Below are 19,764 nucleotides of genomic sequence, written 5' to 3'. Positions count from 1 at the left end.
TAATATCGTCCGAAATCCTGCGGAAACCAATAACTTTGAGAGCAGTGGCTCAATGGAGATGTTACGCTGCATTGCAGCATATGATGCGTTGGATTTTTGAGTCGGTTAGGGACTGTGTCCATATGGCCGAAGTTTTCAAGTTCAGCAGTTTGGTCGTGATCGGCCGTAGTATCAAGATTCACAGATGATGCAGACTCCAGCTCCCGCAAGCACTCCGTCTTCAGGCCACAAGTGGCCCATCGGGCCCATTCGACCGCCGTGTCATTCTCAGCTGAGGATGCGGATAGGAGGGGCGTGTGGTCAGCACACCGCACTCCCGGTCGTCACGATGGTTTTCTTTGACCGCACCGCTACTATTCGGTCGTGTAGCTCCTCAGTTGGCATCACGAGGCTGAGTGCACCCCGAAAAATGGCAACAGCACACGGCGGCCCGGATGGTCACCCATCCAAGTTCCGTCCACGCCCAACAGCGCTTAACTTCGGTGAGCTGACGGGAACCGATGTATCCACTGCGGCAAGGCCGTTGCCATCTGCTGTACGTAATGGGCTGCATTAACCGGGAACACTTCTCAGGGCTTCCCATTACTTCGTAGAGCAAGTGGAGCGATTTAGAGAGTCCAGAAAGCTTGTGGTGACCTACCTTGCTCTCTTTTGTTTTCTGCATTGGATGGTTCTTAAATCGTCTTAGTGCCGCATGCATGACCTGGATTTCCGACCGGCACTTATCGAACCACTATGGTGCAGGATAAGCTAAAGAGCGCTTCAGGATGGATAATTCAGCGTCGTGGTGGGTCACTTGGGTGACGACCTTCATTTATACCACTTCTGCCGGTTTGGGTGGCCGAGCGGTTCTAGGCGCTACAGTCTGGAACCGCGCGACCGATGCGGTCGCATGTTCGAATCCTGCTTCGGGCATGGATGTGTGTGATGTCCTTAGGTTAGTTAGGTTTAAGTAGTTCTAAGTTCTAGGCGATTGATGACCTCAGAAGTTAAGTCCCATAGTGCTCAGTGCCATTTATACCACTTCCAACAAGAAATAAAAATATAATAACAAATGAAACATCAATTAAATATTTTATTGTCCAAGCAATAGCATCGGCAATATTGTTGTTTTCAATTCTGTAAATTGAAATAAAATATCCAATGGGATGGGAAAAAGAATATACTTTTGTTTTATTTTGGTGGATCACACTAGAATTGTTTTTATAAGTTTGTTATTAGCTTTAATATTTTTAAGAGGTGATTTTTATTCTTTTATATTTTTTATTAACCTTGCTATTATGTCTCTTGGATTTATTTTGATTCGAGGCACTTTACCACCCGTTCCTGGATGCCGCCCCTGTGTTTAAACACAGCCAGCTGGCTGAACAGCGTCTGGTCCGCTCTGATGGTCATCCGTCCTGGCGGTGTTGTTTAACAGAATGCTCCATCCAGTAGGTGTGTCTGAGTGGAAAGTGGTTACTGGATTGAAAGTCCCACTAAGCTGAATCTGCGAAGGGCAGAGAACAGAAAGTGGTTCTTGGCTGATGACGACACGGTAGCAGCGTTGAACTGCGTAGGACTCCCTGTGTTTGGTATACACAGCACCTGATAGTTAGTACGACGATCTCTAAGACCTGACCAATGGGGAAAGTCAAAGGGGAGCCAAATAATAAATCATGGGAACTGCAATCTCTAAGTAGGAGAAATGGGTGGGGCAGTTGTCCTAAATGATCTCTGATCTGTGGTGGTAAACAAAAAAAAAAAAAAAAAAAAAACATGTTCATGTTGATCCACACGAACTTCAACACCGACTGCTTGCTGGTAACTTGGCAAGGATGGAGCACAGTGATATACCCTATTGACATTCATAGCGACCTTTCCTCGACCCTTTCCCCGGTAAGGTCGTCTTTGCATTAAGGCATGTAGCATAAGAGCACATTGATGTCAGTAGCTTTCAGATGCCTTTCTTGTAAACAAAAGCACAGGTGGCGTTCCTGTGGTAATGGTTTTAGTTTCTCGAAGTACTTCAGCCCATTCATGTTCCACTGTAGTATGGGAGCCGTGTACTAGGGAGTTGCATTTTCACCTTGTCCATTAACTGGGTAGGCAACCTGCAACAGGTGGAGGTTCAATCCTCGGGTTATGTGGTTGTCTTACGCAGGCTTCATATTCCATCATCTCTGAAGACATGTCACGAGAACCGTCAGATAAAATTACTTTTACGTGGTCTAATTGTTTGGAACCTGTTCTCTTTTGGTTTGACGATTCCCATTTGCTTTATTCTCCAAAGGAAGAGTCCTCGAAAGGACCGCAGCAGTGGTGGTATCACTGCTCATTTATTTACTGGAGCCTGCCATTTAAGACGATAGAAGCCCCCCAACCTAAAGTGACCTTTTCTGATGATGTAGAGGAGCTATGACCTCTGTAAGTGCAAGACCTGTACTAATGCACTGACGTGCGCGGGGTGCCAACACTGGTAATTGTCGTTTCTATAGCGCCATCGGCTTCTGGAATAGGCTTTTTAAGTGCTGTAGCCGGTCGGAGTAGCCGAGCGGTTCTAGGCACTACAGTCTGGAGTCGCGTGACCGCTACGGTCGCAGGTTCGAATCCTGCCTCGGGCATGGATGTGTGTGATGTCCATAGGTTAGTTAGGTTTAAGTAGTTCTAAGTTCTAGGGGACTGATGACCACAGCAGTTAAGTCCCATAGTCCTCAGAGCCAATTGAACCATTTTTTTTAAGTGATGTAGTGAAGGAAGGTCTTAATACGTTGGCTACAAGACTTTACAGATTTCTTTGGTCTCATCAGACGGTATTATCATCGTTGTTTTCAGTTGCTGGACCTCTTCCTTCAAGGTAAACACTGCAGGTCCTATTCCAGCTAGGCTAACATACAGATCAAAATACACACTACGTGGAAGGTGAACAACCGACTTATTCGTGGACGATCTTCACTTCTTGTTAGATTTATATAAATATGTAAATTTGATTGACAATAATCGCCGATTAGTTGCAGAATACTATATTGCTCCTTAGCACATCTGAATTTTGTAATGGATTGAGTGTCCATATGATACTATCATCTATACGTCACAAGCCAGTTATGTTGTGTGTACAACTGTCACCTCCCCTGTTTCCCGTTCCTGTTGTGAATAGTCGGCGAGGAACTGGATTTTTGGAAAACCTCTTCGTGAGCCCCAAACTCTTTAATTTTAGCCTTATGGTCTTTTAGTGAGAAATACATTGAAGTAAGTTTGGTTCTAGGAAAGTAGCATGTCGGAATTTTAACAGTAAGCCACACAGTGATGTACAACGCCTATCTTGTAGAGTGAACCAATGGAATTGTCTGAGAATCTCCATGTAGCTTTCGCACATGCTGAATAAACCTATAACTAAACGTGCTACTCTTCTTTAGAACTTCTCTGTTTCCTCCATCAGTTCCATCCGGTAGGGATCCCAGAATGACGAGGAATTTTCAAGTTTTCATCGTGTACATATCGAGACAGCGACACATATGAGCCCTCCACCCACCATTTGTATTGTGGATGCTGATTACACTTCTATATCTGTATGGACAGCGTATTTGATTCATAATGAAAACGTCTTCGGTCTCGGGTTCGAATCCCGCCACTGCTTACATTTTGATTAATAATCAGCACTGGCGGCCGAAGACTTCCGACATAAGAAGTCACCCTCGTTTTGCCAACGGCCTTGTCAAAGAGGGTGGAATAGCGGACAGATGTTGAGGGCACTCTCTTGTCCTAGGGGTGGGAAACTGCCCCTGAAGGCGGAAGAATCAACAATGATCAAGGACATGAGGATGGAGAGGGCAATGGGAATCAGTGCATTAAAGACACGTAACGTGTATCGACAGGACATGTGGTCTGTAATTGTAGAAGTGTCATAACGATCTCTCCATTGGCAAAAGATTCCGGAATAGTCCTCCATTCGGATCTCTGGGAGGAGACAGCCAAGGGGGAGCTTACAAAGAGTAAGAAAAAAGACTGAATAATAAACGGAACGATAACTTTTCACGAGTCGGGGTAGGGAATGTCAGAAGCTAGGACGTGGTTGGGCAACTAGAAAATCTGAAAAGAGCAATACAAAGGCTCAGTCTAGATATACTAGGGGTCAGTGAAGTGAAGTTGAAAGAAGACAAGGATTTCTGGTCAGATGAGTATACGGCAATATCAGCAGCAACAGAACAAGTTACAGGGGTATGATTCGTTATGCATAGGAAGGTAGGGCAGAGAGCGTGTTTCTGTGAACAGCTCAGTAACAGGTCGTTCTTATCAGAATCGACAGAAAACCAACACCAACAACAATAGTTCAGGTATACATTACGACGTCGCAAGCTGAAGATGAAAGGAAAGAGAAAGTGTATGAGGATATTGAAAGTGTAATACGATGTATAAATGGGGATGAAAATGTAATAGTCATGGGCGACTGGAATACAACTGTAGGGGAAGGAGTAGAAGAAAAGGTTACCGGAGAATATGGGCTTGGGACAAGGAATGAGAGAGGAGAAAGAATAATTGAGTTCTGTAACAATTTTCAATTAGTAATAGCGAATACCCTGTTCAAGAATCACAAGAGGAGGATTTTTTTTTTTTTCAAAAGGATGGGGCCCCTCCACGCCCACACCAACGTGGTGACCAAATCAGGAGTTCTACTATCACCTTCGTATAACATGTTAGTTTTCGAATCGTGAGTCACAGAATGCGGGCTGTGATGTTATCCATACGTCTGGATAGGATTACTTATTGACATGGTCCATCAGGAGACAGAAAGTGGACGAAAGCGATCGAATGTTAGCGGTTTGTAAGGGTAGAGGGAAAAAAGTGCCAAGGCAAGCGCCAAGGGAAATATTACTGCTACATTAGGACGGGTAGTAAGGGCAGTAGCTGCTTGCTAGCTGCGACAGTGCATGCAAGGTGTGGTTATGTTAGTGCGAGGTATCGTGCATCGTTACCGTTGTCGTTGCGGAAGTTCGTTGTCGGGCCTGCTGCAGCTGCTGCGTCCCTGTAACAGTTCAAGGTCGTCAAACATTAGTGGGCAATCGGTCATAGATCAGCTCACAGTGTAGAGGGTGTGTGTGGCTGGTTTGCGTGCTGTGTACAGTACGGTTTCCCTGCGATTGCCTGTTTTTCGGCAAAACGAGCATCTGTGGTTGCCAGTAGTAGCTTTGTTGCCGGGGCTTGCCAGTACTGTCGTGATAGCGTGCTATGGACCATAGATGTTTAGTTTCTTGCTTGGAAAACACCGGGGGATACGGGAAGATTTCAGTTATATCACATCATGGTCAGACAGAGTTTCCCAAATTCAGATGCTGGATTGTAAGCCGTACCAAGGAGCAGACATAGACTCAGATCATAATATAGTAGTGTTGAAGAGTAGGCTGAAGTTTAAGACATCAGTCAGGAAGAATCAATAAGCAAAGAAGTGGGATACGGAAGTACTAAGGAACGACGAGATGCGGTTGATGTTCTCTAAGGCTATAGACACAGCAATAAGGAAAAGCTTAGTAGGTAGTACAGTTAAAGTGGAATGGACATCACAGAAGTTGGGAAGGAAAACGTAGGTACAAATAAGGTAGCGGCGAAGAAACCATGAGTAACAGAAGAAATACTTCAGTTGACTGATGAAAGGAGCAAATACAAAAATGTTCTGGGGAACTCAGGAATACAAAAATTCAAGTAGCCGAGGAAAGAAATAAATAGGATGTGCAGGAAAACTAAGACGAAATGGCTGCAGGAAAAATGTGAAGACTTCGGAAAAGAAGTGCTTGTCAGAAGGACAGACCCAGCATACGGGTAAGTCAAAACAACCTTCGGCGACGTTAAAAGCAAGGGTGATAACATTATGAGTGCAACGGGAATTACACTGTTAAATGCAGAGGAGAGAGCGGATAGGTGAAAAGAATACATTGAAAGCCTCTGTGAGATTTGCCTGTTGTGATAGAAAAAGAAACAGGAGTCGATTTAGAAAAGATGGGGAATCCAGTATTACAATCATAATTTAAAAGAGCTTTGGAGGACTTAATGTAAAATAAAGCAGAAGGGATAGATAACATTCCATCAGAATTTTTAAAATGGTTAAGAGAAGTGTCAACAAACCGACTATTTATGTTTGTGTGTAGGATGTATGAGTCTGGCGACATACCATCTGGCTTTCGGAAAAGCACCATCCACACAATTCCGAAGACGGCAAGAGCTGACAAGTACGAGAATTATCGCACAATCAGCGTGACAGGTCATGCATCCTAGTTGCTTACAGGAATAATATACAGAAGAAATGAAAAATTGAAACTGAGTATGCGCTAGATGACGATTAGTTTGGCTATAGGATAGGTAAAGGCACGAGAGAGCAATTCTGACGTTGCGGTTAATAATGTAAGCAAGACTAATGAAAAATCAAGACACGTTCATAGGATTAGGCGACCTGGCAAAAGCGTTCGATAGGATAAGATGGTGAAAGATGTTCAAATCCTGAAAAAAGTAGGGGTACGCTATAGGGAGGGACAGGTCATATACAATATGTACAACAGCCAAGTGGGAATAATAAGAGTGGATGACCAAGGATGAAGTGCTCGTATTAAAAAGGGTGTAAGACAAGGATGTAACCTTTCGCCCCTACTGTTTCATCTGTACATCGAGGAAGCAATGATGGAAATAAAAGAAAGGTTCAAGAGTGGAATTAAAATTCAAGGTGAAAGGATGCCAATGATACGATTGGCTGATGACATTGCTTTCTGAGTGAATGTGAAGAAGAATTACATGATCTGCTGAACGGAATGAACCGTCTAATCAGTACACAGTATGGACTGAGAGTAAGTCGAAGAAAGACGAAGGTAATGAGTGGTAGTAGAAATGAGAACAGCGAGAAGCTTAACATCAGGATTGACGGTCACGAAGTAGATGAAGTTAAGGATTTCAGCTATGTGGGCAGTAAAATAACCAGTGATGGACGGAGCAAGGAGGACATCAAAAACAGACTAGCAATGGCAAAAAAGACATTCTTGGCCAAGAGAAGTCTACTGATGTCAAATATCGGCCTTAATTTTTTGAAAGAAATTTCTGAGATTTTACGTCTGGAGTACAGCATTGTATGGTAGTGAAACATGGACTGTGGGGAAACCGGAACCGAAGAGAATCGAAGTATTTGAGATGTGGTGTTACAGAGAATGTTGAAAATTATATGGACTGATAAGGTAAGGAATGAGTGGGTTCTACACAGAATCGGAGAGGAAAGGAATATGTGGAAAACATTGATAAGGAGAAGTGACTGGATTGTAGGACATCTGTTAAGACGTAAGGGAATGTATTCGATGGTACTATAGGGAGCTGTGGAGGGCAAAAATTGTAGAGGCATTCCGAGATTGGATTACTTCCAGCTATTAATTGAGGACGTAGGTTGCAAGTGATACTCTGAGATGAAGAAGTCAGAACAGAAGTGGAATTCGTGGCAGGGCGCATCAAACCAGTGAGAAGACTGATGACCAACAAAAAAATTGGTTAATATACCAGGAAAAGTAATAGTAGAAAAATTTATGGTAATTATTTACATTTCATAGTAAACGTTAAACGTACGTTCGAGTAGCGTCATGTATGAGGGTGCGGGGAAAGGCACAGCCTCCAAATCTTTTATTCTGTTCTCAACATCGGTTGACGTATTACATATCAAGAATATTACTCTCTCATCTTTTCCGTTTTGCTGACACAAGTAGTACCCCTTTTGTCGAATTGTAGCGAGTAACATGTCAATGTGTAAGGGAACTATATCGATTCGTGAGAAATAACGTGCTGTAAACGAGTTTCCAATTTGAAGAGTTCGCCCACACATGGAGCAACCTCTGCTTGAGCAAGACAAATGCCTTACCACTCACAAGCGCTGTGACAGCTGCAAGAATCCGATTACCTTTGGTTCACTGTCATCGACAACCTCCCAAATGGTCTCTACATGGCTCCATCCGTTATTTACCTGTTCCCAAAACTAACAAAAACCTTCGAGGGCTTCATTTTGATGGTGACGAGGCGGAGCTAGCTGAAATAAAGTTGTGGCTTGTGAAAAATTCTAACATTTTACGCTAATGGTATCACGAAACTGGGCTCTCGTTGGGAGAAACGCGTTCGGTGCCAGGGTGATTATGTTGAGAAATAAACATGTAGACACGAGGAATAAACAGGTAACATGTTCATAAAGTGAATTTTATTTAAAAACAGTTAGGAGTGTTCACATAAGAAATTCGCAACAATTGCTTCTCAGCACGTCCTTATACATTTTGTTTAAAAAGGGAAAATTGTGCAATATGTTTCGCATTCAGGAGTCCCCATTGAATCTTATTAGTGTGTTAGATATGTGTAAAGTTAAAAAGGATAAATATCTGACAGCATGATTCGGAGTTAGATAGCTGTTAGATTGTGTTCTATGAGGACTGTGGTTTATCAGTCCACCATATTGCTGTTCACGTTTGCCGGAATATCACGACTGCCATCAAGATACCGAATCGATGCATTCAGAAAGGCCAGACTCAAAACAGTACAGTATTTCATTGGTCTTATGCGACTGGCTTCGGACACAACAGACATATTGTTTACACGGTTATTCAGAATCGTATTACCCAACTACGATATTAGTGCACACGCCGTCCCGTGACCGCTACCGGAAAAGCGCGGTGACGTTACAGAAAACCAAAACCACAAAAATTTTTTCGACTCTCTTAGGAACTATGAACGTCTAAATAGTTTCGCGAGCAAGTCGCCTGGTCGTTGGAACTGCAGAGCACAAGCTACTCGTCTTCAAGCGCACAGTTAAGCATACGATCCGTCGAAGGGCCGCCACTCCCACATATAGTAACTTTGTGGTCCACTAACACAACCATATTACTTAGCTTGAGTTAGGCACTGGTCTTGTCTGCAATAAAGTCAGCGTCAACAAGGACGAAGCACTACGGATTACCAACATAGCGACAACTACTGCGGCGTTAACCTGGCATGGCAGCATACTGAGGAGCGCTGATTGTGGTGTGCGTAGCAACGCTGGACACTCAAGTTTCACCACGTCATCCCGGTTGTGTGTCAAGCATCACAATGGGCGTTTCCATGTGTGGAGACTCCAGATTGCATTCAGCATCCTCAAATTCACCCAGCATTTGCCATGATGGCTTGAGGCTCCAGTAAGCAGACCTGCACAACATAATCATCCCTGCTTAACATAGCCGGTAATTGGACCTACAGCTGCAACTGACGTGCTAATGTCGATGGCTGAGCTCTACCTTTGAGGTCTCCGTGACGTTAGTTTTCAACACAATAATGCAAGACTACAGTTTTCGCGTGCTGTTCTGATCATAGAAGGAAACACATTCGGATCTTTCACGGGCCAACACGTTGTTCATGTTCCTCACCAACTGGAAGCGTGCAGGCATAGGTTTTCGACCACTCGCCAGCCGCTACGACTGACAACTCTCTCGCACAGAGTTGAATCAGCATCGGTTGACATCCCTTCTGTGTCATTCTTTAATATGTCGGAGCGGACATGAAAATTCCGGTGCTTGATGATGCCAGTGAAAATATCAGGAAAAAACTTTTATGACGATGAAATTTTTCTTGTTGTTTATTGACGAAAGCAGGGTGTTCACTAAAAAACTTGTAACTAGTGAAACAACAGTGAAGTTCAGCTATCTAGTATGTGTTGTCTCTTAATTTACGAGATAATGTTTAGAAGCTATGCTCTTTTGTCATTTCACACCCTTTGAAACCATATTGTGTCATCACTTTGTAACGAAAGACAACGCTCAAGTATAAAATACCGCTGAAATTCCTCTTCACACCATTCTCATTGAAAAGGTAGGCACGTAGAATTCGCTATGCAATATTGTTTAATTTTAAGTAGAAGATCAGCACGTCAATTTGTTGTTTACAATGAAAAAAAAAAGATATGTGCTTATGAGATACGTTTATTCGTCAATTCCCAACGAGTCTGATATCAAGTTACCGTGCGCGCGTCCTGCTTCGCTTTCACTGGAATAGAGAGACGCGATCAAAACCACCGTAAAATATTTGTTAAATGTACCGTAAAATTTCTTTGTGTTCTATACTTCCATCCGACAACAACTTTACATAGATCCCAGCATTGCCTCTTTTATATTTGTGACACACTTTTACCGTCTGCCAGTGTCATAATGATTCTTTTCTTTGTTGCCAGTTTAATATGTGCTCCTATTTACAATGACAATGACATACGCAACAGCCGTATATATCAATTTCCTTTCCAGTTACAGCTTTAATAGAAATTTTCTGCAGTTGCTCCTCTGTCGACGATGTATCGGACGGGCATGGAATTATCACTCTTGGCAACTAAGGAGACACCGAGCAAGGTGGCGCAGTGGTCAGCACACTGGACTTGCATTCGGGAGGACGACGGTTCAATCCCGCGTCCGGCCATCCTGATTAAGGTTTTCTGTGATTTCGCTAAATAGCTCCAAGCAAATGCTGCGATGGATCCTCTGAAGGGGCACGGTCGACTTCGTTCCCCCCCTTCCCTGATCCGACGAGACCGATGACCTCGCAGTTTGGTCTCTTCAAACAAACAACCCAACCCAACCCAACTATGGAGATGTATTCATCTTATTTTCGAACGTCGAGGTACAAAAATGAGTATGAGGGCTCTTCAGAAAGAATGGTTCAAATGTCTCTGAGTACTATGGGACTTAACATCTGTGGTCATCAGTCCACTAGAACTTAGAACTACTTAAACCTATCTAACCTAAGGACATCACACACATCCATGCCCGAGGCAGGATTCGAACCTGCGACCGTAGCGGTCACGCGGTTCCAAACTGAAGCGCCTAGAACCGCACTGCCACACCGGCCGGCGAGTATGAGATCCTTTTCTCCCCAGTTGTGAGTACAATCTTGTGATTTACTGCAGAACTCGTATGTAGCGCAGCCGTAATTCTTCAGTAAGTAAATTACATTTTAATTCTGAATTTATATAAGTTACATATGCTTCGCCAAACGAATTCTTTCTACGACGTCTGCAGAGGTCGTACAGCTATCTTTATTAGAAGTTAAGTGATTGGTGATATGTTGTTTCATTTACTTGTTAAATTCTACTTGTTTTCTTGGTGAGGTCACCAGCCGCTTTGTTTTGGGATTGGCCCACTATTCTTCTCCGTTTGCCCACCCGCGGAAAGGTGGTTATTTATGAATTGGGTGGTCCGTTTTTCCCTTGAAGAGTAGGGGCGGGTTAGAACAACCTGCGATTCGGGTTGTTCGGTAATCTCCCTATCAATTTGCCGTACGTTAATAGCTGCCTCTGCCATATTTGTCGGATTTGGTGTGTTAACGAATTTATTGCTTGAAGTGTAACGACCTGAAATATGTTCTTATCTTGCCTAACATCTTGAGAGGCGGTATATGTGTACTGAAGAGCATGTTTGGCCAACCTTGTATAATTTTATGTAAGATTGCGTTTCGTGGGCTTTTATTTAAATGGTCATTTTAGTATACAAAGTTTCCACCCTTTCTTAGAAGTTCAAATCAAGTTGCACCTTCGGTGGCAAGTTAATCTCTTAATTTTAGTGTTTTGTACCATTTCCATCCTTCCTACGGAGTGCATAGTTTGTGTGCTTGTGTGAATTGTTAAAACTTTTACTTTCAGCTAATCTGGTGTGTTGCAGGTTTGCACCTGTGTAGTCTTTCAGAGGTTGTTGTAAGCGGTCGTGACTACGGCCGTGTCAAAAGGGAGCGGCAAGGTTCTCAGCCCGAAATCTCATACACTCAAAAATTTGTTTCTTTCTGCCTCTGAATAAATTGTAACTTGATATTTAGAGGGTGCTTTCTGCTTATAATTTTAAATCTGTTTCTTAAAAAAATGGCTTTTAGAAATAAAATTCCCATTTGTTAAAAGCAGTTTCATTTTGATTTTGTCAGTTACTCCCTGGCAACTATTTCCACGCTCACGTAGTGTGATTAAATGTGTTAATATTCTTGATGAATCGCTAGTAAATAAAGTAAATTCTTAAGAAAAGGTTTTGAAAGTAAATTGACTGTTCAATGTGAGTATGATGAAAAAAGTGGCAGTATAACGAAAAGTATCATTTCATCCACATGTGTTCTAAAAGAAATCCACTAAATTTCAATTACACTATAAATCTTACCATGCTAAATTTTGTAAACAGAACTGAATACATAGTGATTACAATTAGAAATAATTTAAACTGAAACGATCACACGCATAATGTTGTGGGGAAAGCAAACCCAAGGCTGCGAATGACTGGCAGAACACTTAGAATGTGCAACAGGTCTACTAAAGAGATTTCTTACTCTACGCTTATCGCCCTCCACTAGAGTAACGCAGTGAGGTATCGGATCGGCGTGAGGTAGGATTGACGGAGAACACCGAAAAAGTTCAAAAACGGGCAGCACGTACTGAATTAGCGCGAAATATTGGGGGACAGTGCCACAGATATGATACACGAATTGGAGTGGAAGTCATTAAATCAATTATCAGCTTTCTTCTCAGAATGTGAAAATATTTTGTTGCTGCCTATTTACATTGGAGAAATGTTCATCATATCAAAATAAGTGAAAACTGAGCTCGCACGGAACGATTTAAGAGTTCTTTTTCCCTTCGCGTTGTTCTAGAGGGGAATGGTACAGAATTAGTTGAAAGGTGGTTCGATGAAACCTCTGCAAGCACTTAATTACTTAATTGTGAATTATCAGTAAAATCGAGTAGATGTAGACCTAGATTTACACGGAAAGAAATGGATTCGAATAGTACGAGGAGCGTTCAATAAGTAATATACATATATATATATATATATATATATATATATATATATATATATATATATATATATATATATATATATATAATCAAGTTGGTTTTATTCAGAATTCCAATATAGTATATTATTCCCTACTCTTTTGGTTGCAAAACCCTGTTTTTAAACATATCTCCTGTCGACGCGACGACCTTACGCCGCCTTACTGGGAGTGTCTGTATGTCCGTATGGCACCACTCTGCTGGTTGATGTAGGATCCAACGTCTTGCTGCATCCCCATCATTCACCTACAGCTTCTCGGGGAGTGCATCCATCATTGGGCCAAACAGATGGGAGTCGGAAGGTGCGAGAACCGGGCTATGGGGTGGATATGCTGACTTTGGTGAGGCCTTGCGTTGTCATCGAGAAGGAGAAGTTCGTTTGCATTTTAGTGGCACTAATTTCAGTAGTGCAAAAAACCACTTCGATTGCTAAGCCGAAGCCAGTCAATCGATATAATTTCGTCAAAATGAGTTTCGACATCGTCGAAAATAGGCCATCTGTAAGATGCTGTCATTGCCGATTAAAGGTTTTTTTCAATAACAATATTAAAAAATAGATACTTAAAACATTTCTTGCGTCGGAACAACATTTTTCAAGTTGACGGGAACCATAACGCATAAAATATACAAACAATTACTTTATCCCTTCCTGTGACTTGTGATCAGGAATTTTTTTACTGTAGTACGTACGATTTTTGCAATACATTTTAACTGCGATTTTATATGCACGTTTTTATAACGAAGTTTTTCTCGAAAAAATTACACTTTTATTTCAGAGTGCCGCCGTCTTTTTATAAACTGTTTAGTAAGTTTTCCTGCATATTGCGTTAGATAAAAGTATGAGTTTCAAAGCATTTTTTGAAATTTTAGTTTTGAGAACTGTGGCTCTCAAAGTTCCTAATAACTACCCTCGAACTTATCGAAGGCCCTTCGTCGATGTCGTCTGGTGTCCACTGGGTGTAAGTATTTTACTTAATAAACCCATAATACAATGTTAATGGTTACGATAGACATCTAAAGTCAGTTTTTAATCTGTTATTAATTTTACTGAAAAAAAATCATGAATATCGGTTCCACCTTCGAGCCTCTCCCCGCTCTAGCCCCTCAATATACACGCGAGTCGATGGTGACGTCTGTCTACAAAACAGTGTGTTGTTGACTCTTGAAGTGCCCTTTTCCCTGTGTCGAGGAACGTGAAAGTACTGCACGGCCACAGATGTCGAGTGCCCCACACGAGGCGGTAATCAAATGCGCTGATCTGGCGTCTCTCTCCCATTCTCCTCCCAACTGTTTCGCCGATGGCCAGGTCACGGTGTGGCACCGAACGCATGAGCCACGCCGCACTAAACATTCGACAGACCCACAGGACCGAATTTTTATAATATTATTGTTCAGTTGCCCATGAGCTTTATACAAAAGCAAGGAAACGGAAACGTTCAAATACATAGATTATTTGGAAAAATTTCCGTTACAAACTTGTAGAGAGGAGTGAATACACAATACTTCGAATAATAATCCATCTCTTAAAACATATAAGTTCGTTGCAACAGCAGTCTGAAAATATGCTTGGCACGTAAGTAAGCAGTAGGGGAGTTTTTGTGGAGGGAGCGGGGGGGGGGGGTTACTGGTTACGTCGATTCGGTTGTTGATGTTCAAGCCTTATTCACGTATCTGTGAGCGTTAGACCAAAATGGTTGAGTGCACGTTTGCAGAACACATCGACATAATCCTTCTGAATGGCGAAACTCAGGGTATTGGAAGAGTTGCTCGTTGCTTTTATCTAGATCGTGCTCCACAACGTCCGACTCTATCGCATACCCCTTACGCCACAATTAGCTACGGCTCCGAGGGGTACCAAACTATCAACAGGCGTGGCTGTGATGCCCCAAGGAGGCGCCGTTGGAAGAGGCTGTACCTCATCACGTTGAAGAGAACCCGTCAACGAGTACACGGCCAATTTCTTTGGCTATTAATGAGTGAAATGTATAAGAAAGTGGTAAAAATGTTCACGCTACCAACATATTTTCAAATGATTTTAGCGCGCAAACAGTACGTTTCCGGGAATGGACACTGTTCAAAATACGTACTCACTCCCCTTTATAAATCCTAGAAATTTGCAGCGGGAATTTCCAAACACCTTGCACATGATTTAGCACTAAAGACACAGTTCTGATATCTCATTTTCTCGCCCTCTCGGTTTACTTTCGTGGCACTGGAAAACGTTATGTTTTCCATCTCCTTTCCTCTCCCTTCCCATACACCCCCATCCAGCACGACTGTATTTATAGAGCAAGAGATTACTCAGTAAACGCGATTCGTCTTACTACAGATGAACTAAAGAAAAGGTGTATAAAATTTGTGTCGAAAATACTTCCTCTAAGATGTACTACTAAAAACATGAATTCGTACGTCAGTGGAAATTGTAAACGAGGAGTGTACGTCTCTCGTCAGATCACATTTATGTTTTATAACGCCGCACTGGTTTCCAATAATACGGTTATTGGTCATTTCGCTTCGCAGCACTGTATTTCATTCCATCTAGAAACTTCTCATAAAATCGCTTTGATAGCAGCTTCTAGATCACGTCCTACGTTAATTTTTATCACTCAACTGCGGTTACATTTTATGGATGACCGTTTCACAATATTAATGAATCCTTATTCTTTGTTAAAGAAATTATCTTGAAGCAATTTCATTTTACGCTCCCGCTATTCTATATTAATGTGCTTGTTTTAGTCACAAATGCTTCAGTAATATAGTTTCTACTACATATGCTACTCACCTTTATTAAGATAATAAATGTTGTGCAACATCAGGAAGGGCATCCGTCGGCTTGCAAGCCTGTTGTTCAAAAATTTGGATATTAAGTTGCTTTCACTGCTTCGCGGGGTTACGTGAAACGTACTCCTCAAAGAATTGTAACTATGTGAACTAATCTTAAAGTTTGGAACACTAAGCTTTAATCAATTATCATCATTCGATACCTTCATAGAAGCCGTTAATATTTAAAACGCTTACTGCCTGGATTATATGTTTATATTCAACACCATTTCCTCGTCTCGAACGGTTCATTCAAGAAAATTATCAATTATTGCCACTAGGCACAAAATGATTTATTTCGTGTCTTCATTTTCATTTAGAATCAAGGAAAAGGAGAGAATTTGAAAAATTGGAAAAAAACACAGAGTTCTGAACGATCCCATGACGTCTGCACCAATTAATTTTTAAACTATTTTCGTACTGTTGTATAACATCTTGAAACCTTCCCGTCTCCTCTTTACCTCTTGTGTTATTGATAACCTTCCCTTTGACAACAAACTATGTAACCTTTTCTTAGGATTTCAATCTCTTGCTTAAAAATAACAAGTGAAATCTTCCCTTTGAAATTCATGCTCTTTCTCTATCTTCGAATACAAATTTAATTGATGCTTATTAAAAGTGATTTTCTCATTATTTCGACGAAACATAGAATATGTCGTCGTCGTGACCCTCAGTCGTTATCTGCAATAACCCAAAACTGTTCATTAGCTTTTTTACTGTTACTGGATCGCCATCTGACTACTACATCAAACTGCGACATGAATATACTTCTCTGTTTTACTATACTCTATTAGCTGCTCGTGGGCTTTCATAATAAGTGGCTGTATTTATTACCAAAGCTGACGTTATTCTTTAATAGCAAAGCTGACATTATTCTTTAATTAATTTGACTGAAATTACGTAATTCATAGTTAAACTTTTTTTTGACAACAATAAAATTTTGTAAAGTTTTACGTTTATGGTTTTTGGGATGGATTATAATTAGAAATGCAATATTGATGGCAAACGTTAATTATATTCTGAATGAAATTATTTTATAAACATTCAAATGGGACTTACTTTTTACAATAATCTTACAACTAGCAATGCGCAAACATACCTTCAGTAGTCTTGAGTTTCTCAAAAATTAATTCAATAATATTAGTTCCTCTTATTATAATTGTTAGCTGATGTCTCTGTACATCCGTTTATAATCTCTTGTAATTCATAGCTAGTGGCTCGCAGGCACACCGCTCCTCTCAACCTCTCGCTTCAGACCTGCTACCGACTCGCTTCACTTCTCGCTTACTACTGACTTCCTACGAACGCTAAAGTGCCGTTTCTCCTGCCAACAATGCTTTCTGGTGCAGACAATCCCTGCTACCATTACAAAATGTATCAATGCGCGGTCTTTCCCTCTCTTTTCTTAAAATGTATCCATACGCGGTTTCTCCCGCCTTTTGAAAATTATATCATCAATACTTTGGAACAGACATTCCCTGCTACCACAATTATTTCCAACATGACAAATGTTAATTATTCCTACTTTATCCTGTTAATAAAATATAAACATCTTTCATAAATTGTGATTTGACAATAAACAATAGAAATATACACGTCTTACATAACCCTCCACTGGGTTTCCTTAAAATTTTCATACGTCGTTATGTCATTTGGACTTGACGTAAGGAGAAAATTTGATTATAGAAATATATGTAGTAATAAGTAAGTTAATGATAGAATATTTCTTTCAACAAAGCACATACATATACTGTTATAAGAATTTGTTTTCCTATATCCAACAAAGAAAATATTCAAAAGAGTATACATCAAAATGTACAAATAATATGAGTCAGTAAGAAGTGTACATCAAGTAGTAAAAGTTATTTATATTTCTAATAGTAATGGATGGCAAAAATGAGAACATAGTTTATGTTTCATTATACATTAGCATCTATTAGTACCATATTCAAGGAAGGGGGAAAAAAAAGAATTGGATAGCATGGTCAAAGCACTGGCAACTGTCTGTGAATGCACTCAAAAGTCCGTTTCTTTCCCTCACATAGCACATCACCAGGATTTGCCATGTGATTCCATCGTCTCTTTGATCCATAGTTTTAGTGTAACCAAACACTAAGTTAAGCGTCGAATTGCCTGAGTTGCCGCAGCTACATCAGGTACAAGTTCCAACTCCAATTGTCCATTAGTAGTGATGGTGTGCATCTCGGTATGCAAGCACCTATTGACGTACATCATGACTGTGGTGTGCATCTTGGTATGCTCACACCTCATAGAAAACATCGTAGATTGAAGTAACGTGGGTCACTATTCACTTTGTTTGTGCTCCATAACCATAGGGATGCACAGTAATTAAGGTATAGGTGTAAGCATTTTGTCAAAAGGTTCATGGATATAGTTGATACCGTTATTACCAAATTTTACATCATCTCTTTCCTCTGTTCTCATAAAAATTATCTTTACCGTATTCGTATTTTACGTTTAAAAGGACAAAATATGTCACCTTGTGTGACTGTAGAAAAAGTTTATAGTTTTAAACAATTGCATAAAAAACAGCTTTTCCATCTGTAGTGAATGCAGCCTACAATACATATTACATTACGTGACAGTCAATCACATAAACAAATATTTCTGTAAGTGGAATTTTGTAGTGCATTTAGGCATCGATATTTTGAATAGAATAGATAAGTACCTTTATACAAACTATGCCACTTTCTCTGACTGTAAATAAATCATAATCTTGTGTTTGTCAGTTACGAGTCATATTGTCAGTGAACTTTATATCATGTTTGAGTTGTGTAGCACACATTGTCATTATTATTTAAGAGAAAACATTTGTATTTTACATAGAGTGGGAATCGGTATGCTGAGATTTAGTGTGACCTGCTTTTCCAATGTATGTGTCTGATGTAAAAGATATCATGTTCAATGCAGAAAAAATTTTTCGAATAGCAAAGTACATATAGTAAGCAATTTAATGTGGTTTCTCCATCCGTAGTGCTCCGCTGCACTGCGTCACCTGTTATCAAAATAAACCATTACTAAATTATATTCCTTACATACTAACATCTTCATTCTCCTCTCTCCTTTGTACCTCGTGTCATCTGTCTGTATATCCAATAATAAAATATTCATTGTTAATAATCATCAGCGCACGGCATGACACCAATATCTCTCTGTATTCCCTATAGCAAAATATTTATGGTTAATAATCGTCAGCGCACGGCATGACTTCAACATATCTCTGCATCTGAAAAAAAAGCGTCAGCTCTCGGCATGACCTGTAAAGCATTTATCCACATTTCTCCATATTCAATACTTATATTATAATTAAAACTACGTTTATTTTGGTGAACTATAACAACAATGCTGCATGCATGGGTTAAAGAATACATCTAATTGCTACTACTGTTTGAAAGTTATTTGTACGTGTTATACATTTACTTTTAAAGTAGCCCTGTTAATTGTTTCACTTACCTTACATAATGTGAAATAAATGTCCTACGAGAACGCTTCTAAGACTGCTATTAATGTTCAGTGTATTTATCTGCGGTCGAATCGAGGTCACCTGTTGTGCACGTAAATAATCCGTTATTAGCTCACTGTATTCGGGCTTGCTGGAATGTGTCAAAAAGCTCATTGTTATACTCTGCCTATATGTATCCCTGTAATAAGGTTTTTATATTTTAAGAATTTCTTTATGTTTGACATACGATGGTTTCCTCTCGATTTTTTTGTTCTGGGTGTCTCAATGTGTACTACATTAGCGTGCGGAATATTTCGAATTCTGTACAGTCCAGTATATAGAAGTTCAAATTTTTTGCATCGGTTGTTCCCTTTATGTGACAGATAATAGGTGCAGACTAGTACCTTATCGCCAATCTCGTACTTGCGTAATCTACTTACCTGCTTCTGCTGTCTCTTCCGACAATCTGCAGTTCGTTTAATGTTCGCTAATGCCATGTCTATTATCTCACAATGACGAAGTCCGCGCTTCTTGGGAAAAGTAATCATTTCAGTAAGTTTATTCGGTTGGTCTTTATTCGTCAGTATTACAGTTGGTGAGAGCACCGTTGACTCATTAGGTATTGCATTTATTACTTCCTGAAACTGTGAAATGTATTCGTCCCATGTTG

The 19,764-nt window shown here is 40.6% G+C and overlaps 1 pseudogene; it reads right to left on the bottom strand.

The window, feature by feature from the left end:
* Positions 1 to 410: 410 nt before the first annotated feature.
* Positions 411 to 528, bottom strand: LOC126459501 (5S ribosomal RNA; annotated as a pseudogene).
* Positions 529 to 19,764: the final 19,236 nt, after the last annotated feature.

This window comes from Schistocerca serialis, chromosome 2 (genome assembly GCF_023864345.2).
Source record: "Schistocerca serialis cubense isolate TAMUIC-IGC-003099 chromosome 2, iqSchSeri2.2, whole genome shotgun sequence".
Taxonomy (NCBI): domain Eukaryota; kingdom Metazoa; phylum Arthropoda; class Insecta; order Orthoptera; family Acrididae; genus Schistocerca; species Schistocerca serialis.
This window is presented reverse-complemented; position numbering and strand designations above follow the sequence as displayed.